Genomic DNA, 8,930 nt, shown 5'->3' with positions numbered 1-8,930 from the left:
CAGGTCTATAATATCTACTTTAAATTAACTTCAGTATATAAACAACCAAGCAACAGATACTTTCGGGGAGGGGGAGGGAAATGACATCATTTTAGTGAGAGGAGAATGCGCCACGTTAACCCTTGTTCAACCCTCTTCCCCTCGGAAACGTTCACATTTGTTGTAAAATGATGGTGTAGCCGTCGGACACGCCGAGGAAGGGCTGGAGAGAAATCCAGTTCATCCAAAAAACTTTGTCTGGATTCTTGATGCTGCCCTCGCAGCCAGGAGCTGGAGGTCTGACGTGTCCACTGGGCCAGAAGGACGTTGTGTAGATAGTTGTCCAGCCAGGAGGAAAAGGCAGGAGAGCAAAGCTTTGTAAGGACCAGCTCATTCTCGCTGTTGATGCCCATCTATTATTTCTAGAGATTTTCATGGCCCCTGGTTTTGAAATTATTGTGATAGTTGGGAAAAAGAAGGAATAGGTCCTCCTGATGGTACTATCTTGTGAAGGATAAATAAGAGGACTTCTAACCTCAGTCCATGCTGTGCCTAAGGTGTCTGTGTTTCCATTCACCAGCATTTAATTTTACACGCTGGCTTGAGATCTGAAGGTGTCAAAACTGTATTGAATACCAGACCAGGCAAGAAAACTGAAAAAGAGACACTGCCTGAAAGGTCTGACACCTTGATCTGAATCCAAAGGCTATGAGACTAATCAGGTACTCCAGTTTAAACACCGGGACTGGATCTTTAAATTGATTGTGATGCTCATGATGATTTCTGGCAGTCTGGTCCTGCTACATTAGGCAAGCCCTCAACTAACACTGGGAGTAATCAAAAATGGAGGTGAAAATAAAAGAATATTCTGAAACTTTTTGCTGGCAAATCTCAGTAGTTTCTACATCATCAACAACAACAAAATCTGAAAGTAAATATTTGCTTTCCTTACATTCAAGTGAAAGAAAAAGGTAACATTTTTGGTTTATCAAAAGGTTCCCCTGGTTTTAATCCCAGCATGAAAGACTCTCTCTGCAGCTAGAAGCAAAGTTTACTCCTCTCCCTCAGCTGTGGTCACTGACACTGATCAATATTTAAAGATGATTTTAGGATTAATCAAGTTGCTTCTTTGTTGATACTTGCAGACAAATATGCTAGTTCATAATAGCGTGTTTTGCATTGATAATATCTTTTTAATTTCCATTAATGTCACTAGGAACTTCTCTTCCACGAGTGCTGCAGGTAGTAATTACAGAACTCATTGGAAATGCAGGAGCTCTTTGTACATATACCTGCACACACTTTATGTATACAATACACTTATATTTTTGTGCACCCACAAAAAGCAGAGGTTCTGCCATGCTCCCAAGGAATCCCCCTGATCTCAGAGGAGCAGGAGCTCTGATTGAGGGGCCTTCAGAGCAGGGGCTGCACAAACCTGCAATAGCTCTTTTGCACAAAGCTTTTAGAACTTATATTCATTATCATGATCTCTGGATCGACTTTCCGTAGAGTAGATTATTGAAGAGTAGTTCCCAATAAGATAAAAATCATTAGAACAGATGAAATAGATGTGTTGCTAATGGAGTGAGATTCAAAATATTTTGCCTATATAAGCATATCTGTTGTTCTTTGGTGTTGTTTTTTCTTTTTTTTCTTTTTTTTTTTTTTTTTTTTTCCCAAAGGCTGTGAAATGCAAAGTTAGCAATACAACTAGATATGGGTGGAAGTGTTGGATAGTACAGATGGTACTATAAGCTTGTAGACTTTTACTACCAATAATTGCAATGCCCTTGCTTTCAAAGGAGAGCAGGTTGCCCTTGATGTACGCAAACAGCCATATTAATTTCACAACCCGATTGGAATCGCACACACGGATTGAGGTTGTCGATAGGAGCAGGGTGGAAATTAAGAGCACAAATAATGTTCTAAATAAACCTCTCTGCTTTAAACATGGCTCACTCAAAAGACACGAGGTGTACATGGTCACTAACAGAGTACATCCACAAGTGAGTTTGTGAGTAAATTAGAGGGGAGGTTTTCTGTATGTATGTGTATATATACATATAAATCTAGAATTCAGTTATGCTGGAGAAAATTGACCTGATTCTGCATGGAAATATGCTGATATTCAGAAGTGGTCACATTTACCCTAATAAAGAAAGTGGACATGGGTTATGGGTTTTGGGGTTATGTCAAGGAAATAGAACGAATATTCCAAAGCAACCCGAATTAAACGTTTATGTTCAATAAGCAAGGAGAGAAATTGTCCCATTTGGTTGCTCATTCAGTCAGCATGTATGTTTGCTCTCAGGAACAAATAGAAACAATATGCATGCGCACTTCTCTTTGCCAGTATTAAAATAATATTAAAATAAAACTAGAGATTTTCTTTTGTGATGCTGTTTGAAAGAAAAGGTTAAGAAGTATAGGTTAAACACAGGTTGTTTAGGGCAGTGTCTGAAAGGCAAACAGAACCAGTTTTCAAGGATTACAAGCAAACAGAAAACAGAAGTAAAACTCAAATTTACTCATGATGATGACTTACAGTTTAGACAAATTGCAATGCATAATAAGTATTGCATTAGGACTTGTTGCTTCCCCTTCTTTTATCTTGATTTCCTAAGGAAATCAAGCTTAAAAGATCAGCTCTCTGTCTGCCATGCGCCATGAAGGAAACAGTACCATAAGACATTATTTAACACACCCAGGGAATTCCCTTGTGTTCAAAAACAAATGTCTTAATTTTAAAGATAGTAGTAAATTTCTGACAAATTTTAACTGTCTCACCTGATTTCATAGGACACAACTTTTTCACTACGTGGAGTTGTTAAAAATTTCTAGAGAGGTCTGTCTCTCTACATTCCCTTTTTTTAGATCCTTATTACATTTCTATGGACACATTTTCATTCATGACAAAGTTTCCCCCAGAGAAATGGGGAAATCCCTTCCACAGGAGTGTGTGGGCACGTAGGGAGAGGACTTGGGCCTAAAGTGGTGGGAAGCCCTTGATGAAGGCCTGGCTCCCCACAAGAATTTACTCATTTCTAATATAAGTTTGTCAAAAAGAGAAAGTCTAAAGAACCGAAAGAAAAGGACAGACCTAAGTGTGGCTATTCAGGGCGGGCACTTTAAAGGAGAGAGGAAGGAGGTCAGACTTTGATATGAGAAGATGTTTTCTGGCATTACGAAGAGCAGCAGCCAAGAGATCAACCCTGAGTAGGGACAATGAATCACAAGAGGGTTTTTTCCTCCCTCTCCTCCAAATCTCTCTTTGAAGTTGTTTCTTTTCGTTACTTAAAATCCAATTTTGTAACATATGGGCTACCAACTGCTCTGGTCCTCCAGTAACTGGACCACTGCACAGACAAATAATTGTGGGTTTATTTTCCCCTCTTCAGATGCGGAGGCACGGTTTGAATTGCAGATTAGTAGCTTATTTGCCCAAACTCTTCTGCACTGAGGCAACTCCATAGCGGGAAGCCAAAGAGCCACAGGACAACAGCAGTGGCCGAACAAAACCAGGCTCTGTGCCAGCTCCACGAGATGTCCCATGCGATCAGCAGTGCAGACACTTTTGATTGCATCTGCTCAGTTCCAGAATTTTTCAGGGAGTATTTGAGGGGACTTTGTTGTTAACTCTGGTGAAAACAAAGAAGAGGCAAACAAGAAAAAGAGAGTGAAGACCACGCTGACAAATTGCCTCTGTGGCACCAGGTTTAGAAAAGTCTAATGCTCCGTGGTGCATGGTGACCCACAGACTTCATCCTGGTGTGTCCCACATGCCGCTTGGCAAAGTCTGTGGTTTCACATCAACCTCGGGAGACACGTGCCCTTATGGAACCAGTTGTTTCCATCTTTGAATGGTGCAGGACACGTTTCTGTTGCTTGTCCTAATATAAGTCTTTCCAGATCTGTTCTAGGGTTGTGGAACTAATCCTTTGTAAAAAATGAGATCTTCACAATAGCAATGGGGGAAATACAAAACCTTAACAAAAAATACGTTTGTGTAGTCAAAAGATGAATGACTGGAGGCCTAAGAACAGAAAGATCAAGGGGCTGAGAATTTTTACTTTTCCCTTTCAATAGGATAAGGGGCTGAAGACAAAATGAGTGGAAGCTGCACCCTAAAAAACAGTGTGAGACGAGGCCTTCTGGAATATGAGAAATAAACAGACTGATATGGGTGGAATGACAGAGCTGCAGAGTTTTGAGGACGGTGACAATTTCAATTTGATGCAAACATCTGTTCATGTGCTTTGCATTGATATGATTGAACACCTGCACTCTCATGTGTGAGTTCATGCTTGCAGATTTCTTTGTTCTAATGAGTTTTCTGGGTGCACACTCTGAGATGGGTTTGCAGGAGCACGGTGTAGAATTATTATTTGTATGCTGTAGGTGTTTGCACCTACAAAATGCAGGTGCCTGCTTAAGTATGTGTTCTTACAAGCGGATATGCAACATCTTTCCCTTGGTTTCTGTAGAGGTCTGCCCAAGCTATCACTTTAATTTCTCTATGTCTCAACTTCCCCATCTATGGAGTAGAATAATAAAACTTACCTCAAAAAAAGAGTGTTAGGTCTTAATTAATGGGGTTTTAACATCATCTGAAGACAGATGCTACAATTGTACTATATTATTCTATTTTAAAGTTACTTACAAATATAAGCTTTTGCAGAATTTGGGGAGCTAAAGACAGGAGAGACGTAATCGGCTGTGAAGTCTTTCCGTCTACCAGCAGTCTGTTTTTTACTGTTTATTTATTGCTGACTTTTATTTTGCCTTAAAGCCAAACACTATGGGTTACTCATATAGCATATGCTTCTTCACCCTGCACACAAGTTAAAGCAGTGATCTCAGAATCAAGACAATCTTATAATAAAACTTGACTGAGGACGCCTGAAGTGGTACGTATGCTCACGTTGTGTAAGACACAGATCTTTGTGCGTACCACTGTTCCATATTAAGTAGGAGTTTGGTGAATTGAGTGGATTACTGGGATTTCATTAAAAAATAAATGTACAATTATTTAGATGAATTTTTCACATATGCTTGTGGGCAAACAATTTTTGATTAGTTGTTGACATATAGTACACACAGTGTGTGTGTGTGCGCGCGTGTGCACATGTATATTTACATGCACGATATATAAATAAAATACAGACAGTAACGTAGTGTTAGTAATGTCCGTTGGTAGTCATTAATTTGACAAGTCTTCTATAGGATGGAAAGAATGATCTTGCTCAGACTGAAAAATTGTTTTCATTACATCACATTAAGACTTATTTATCCAATAAGCAGCATAAGAGCTCCAGCTCAAGCACGGCTCATCCCAGCTCTCTGCTCATTTTACCAAACTCTTTGAAGAGGTTTCTCTTCCAAGTGGTGCCTTGGAAGGAACGCCCTGAATTGCATTTTTCAGAGGTGCTTGTCACTGGGCTGGGGTTGTGGGATTTACAGCAGTAGAAGGAACTTTCTCAGTTTAATTTTAATTAAAAATCAGGTAGTAAAGCTGGAGAAAAGATTTGTAAAGATCTGAAGAGGAGAGGCTTGAATAACACTGTATTAGTCATGAGGCAAGGAAGGACGAATGTTGTCATGATTTGAAAGTAACATTGTTCAGTAAACCAAGATGTGTGAAGCACTTGCTAAACTAAATTAATTCCAAGGTTTGGTGCACGTTTGTGTAATTCTGTTCATTGAAGCTTTGAACAATTGTGAAGAAAAAAACCAAACACATCTATTTAGAAAAAAAATGCTTGAATTGCTTTCTGGTGGTGTTTATCTGCAGCGACTCAGCTGCCATTTTTCGTATTTCAGACAGAATAATTAATCGGCACAAATAAATAAACACAAATAATACAGTGTCATTCTGAATTTTATTTTCTGGTGCCGATCTAACGAAGACTTGGCTTTCTCTCACACAAACAGAGCTTGTAGAGAAGTTTTAGGACCCTGTGTCTCCTGCATTTCAACAGAGGCTGTTCTTCATCAGATGACCTTTTTCTAATGCATAGATTCAGTGTGCAGAAAGGGTAAATCTTGAGTTTCGAGTGTCCCCTGTAGAATACCATTGAGTAAGTGTAGTCATATACTTTTGATTATATTATCTTGTGATTAATTTTTCAAAGAGTTGGTGCTCCCATCTCTTCACGGGGAGGAGGACGCTGTGTGCGCTCTCAGGTCACATTCTTAACTCCATTATTTCACCTCTGACATTTACCCATCTATCTGGGATCTTTACCTTGGTGCCGCTACACTTGTTGCTGTCTTACTCAGTTAAGAAGTACAAATAGCCCCAGCATTGCCAGCTGCAGTCCCAGGCTGGATCATTACTTCAGGTTTGAGGTTAATCAACTGCAAATTCCATTAGCTTCATACAGAGTGAAAATAAAGAACAGACGGTCTCGCGTGTGAGCCAGAAGTCAGGTGCAGCACAACATGGCCAGCCTTCAGGTACAGGGATTCTTTTCCTTCAGCTAGAATCTCTGGGATAAGACCAAAGGATCAGATCAAAAGAATATTTTTATTAAAGTTTTATAGACTCCCATCCTTTTTTTTTTTTTTTTTTTTTTTTTTTTTCTGGTTTCCAATTGCAATTGTTCGTTCTTCATTTGATTCTGGGGAGGGGTTTTACCCCTTTTTCTCCTGAACACTATGGAAAGTCATTCCTAAGACTTATATTCTCAGAAATCTTATGTTCTTTTCCTACTTGTTGATTGCATCAGCAACTTGCTTTATTGCTCAAGGAAGTGCTGTGTGAAGTTTAGGGAGGATCTGCGGCACTTGGCCATTGAAGACCCATTTACTAAGATCCCAAACTTGCTGATGCTGATATGCACCTTGCACTCATGCACCTCGTGAGCTCTTCCAGAGATTTCAATAGGACTCACAATCTCAAAGCTGAACACAGAGGAGCAGTAGTGGGAACCAGGCCCAGAGACTTCCCTGCTGCTTTTATTCTGCGCACCATCTCCCCCACACCCTCAGTGCTTTTGCTTGTCATCTGTGGGTTTCTCATGAGTCCATTTAAAATATGTTTAATGTTCCTCTTCTTTTTGCGGATACTACAAGCAGTCAATATTTGTAGAAATTTTTGAGGAAAAAAAAAATCCTCCAATTACAACTGCTGTTACTTGAAAACAATGCCTCTGATATATCTAGATTCTCTAAAGGAAAAGCTTTCCTGTTGAACAGAAGGAACTGTAGCAAAGTCAGAACTCTATGGCCAGAAGTTGAGAAACTGCTGCACATGGAGCGCACTGCACTTTCCAGACTGAATTCTGAAAATTTGCGTTAGCAAAGTATTAGCCAAACAACATGAATTTTGTCTGTTGCAGCTTTTCCTTTGTGTCTTTATCTATTTGCCCATGTTTGATGGGGAAGGGAGGTGCCTGAGTGTATGTATGTGTATACCTCCCGATATACATATGTTAGATTATCACTGGCGTGCCATTACAAAAGGTTAGGGAAAATATTGCTGCCAACAGAACTAAAGATTAAATAATCCAATCTCTGGGAACTGTAAACTAACAATCACTATCACAAATGGGCCCTTTCTAATCATAGTTTGTGGTGGAATGAAAGATGCAATTGTCTGGAATTGATGAATATGGGATCCATGCTGGCTTTGGGGTCAAAGGGGACTTCATGCAAAGGTCCCTTTCTCTCTGGCACGGCGGCCTTTGTATAGCATAGCTTGGCAGCGATCGCTTTGCACGTCGGCTACCTGCCAATGCAGCTGGTACTGTGCAACTGTCTGGTACAGACTACAAAGCATCACTCAGCAACCAGCAGCTCCGCATGGGGCCCCGTTTCTAAGATGACAAAGAAAGATGGGCTATACATTCGGCCGTCTCTGCCCACTGAAAAGACTCTTAAATTGCATTACTACATGTTATTTTTAATTATGTAGTAGTCACTGGATCTGTATGATGCTTTTAGGGGTTGATAATCTTTACCGTATGCTGGCAGTGTAAGTAATCAAAAAGGAAAAATTGGTATTTTTTTGTGTAAAGAGTAAGCAGTAATGTGGTAAGTTGCTCATGCACAGCCACAGGAATGAAACCTTTCCTTGCATTACATACACCACAGGTTTGCGGCATATGCAGGAAAAAACCTGGTTGAACTAGACAAATCACTTGTGAAGTTGTGTCGTCATAGTTCGAATATTCACGTACAGTTAAGCTTGGGAAGTGTTTTTGTTGGTAAGCAGTTACCCTGAAAGCTTGCTGGTTGTCAAAATTTGCCTTGAGCTGCAACTGAGATGGAAGAAAACAAAGTTCTGGCTACGTTAAAATAAACAACTTCAGTTTAGAAATCATTAAGCTAACCACTATTTAAACGATGGGATTCTGGTAACGGAAGTGGCATCTCCGGCAGAGTGGCGGGACACTGATTATTTTGAATACTTTTTTGCCTCGGTCGTGCACTTTCTTCCTGTTCTTAAGAAATTGTAGTGTGTCCAACAAAAGGAAAACCTTTGTGCCTGCTAAAGCTGAGGTCCTTGTTGTCTCCTGAGGAACAGCCAAGCTACTTCTGTTCTTCAGTTCAGGCGGGATGAATTGTATCACAACTAAATCTGCAGGCCTGAGTCCAGTGGATATTTTCCAACTCCTTTAAGTCCATCAGTGTTAACATAAAATTGAAATAACTAATCTGGGGATGTATAGATGACTTACTGCATAGATCTGAGGTACTCAAATATTCTGGGCCAAATGCTCAGCTCCTGTCCGCTGGCAGAGCTCTGCTGAAGTTAATGGAGATGTACTGATTTATCCCTCCCTTCTTGTCTTTGTTTTTCCCAAGATTTCAAGGAATAGCCTATAAAGAAAATGCTGGAACTTGTCTACTCATTACAGGTTTTTTTTCCCTGTTTTTCCTGTTTTCTCTGCACTATTTATGACCTTGCACTTGCCTCCTGTAGAGCTGGGAGGCGTCCTGAGATG

Source organism: Streptopelia decaocto (genome assembly GCF_964273445.1).
Source record: "Streptopelia decaocto genome assembly, chromosome: 5".
In the NCBI taxonomy this organism is placed as follows: domain Eukaryota; kingdom Metazoa; phylum Chordata; class Aves; order Columbiformes; family Columbidae; genus Streptopelia; species Streptopelia decaocto.
Note: the sequence above shows the minus strand (reverse complement) of the source record.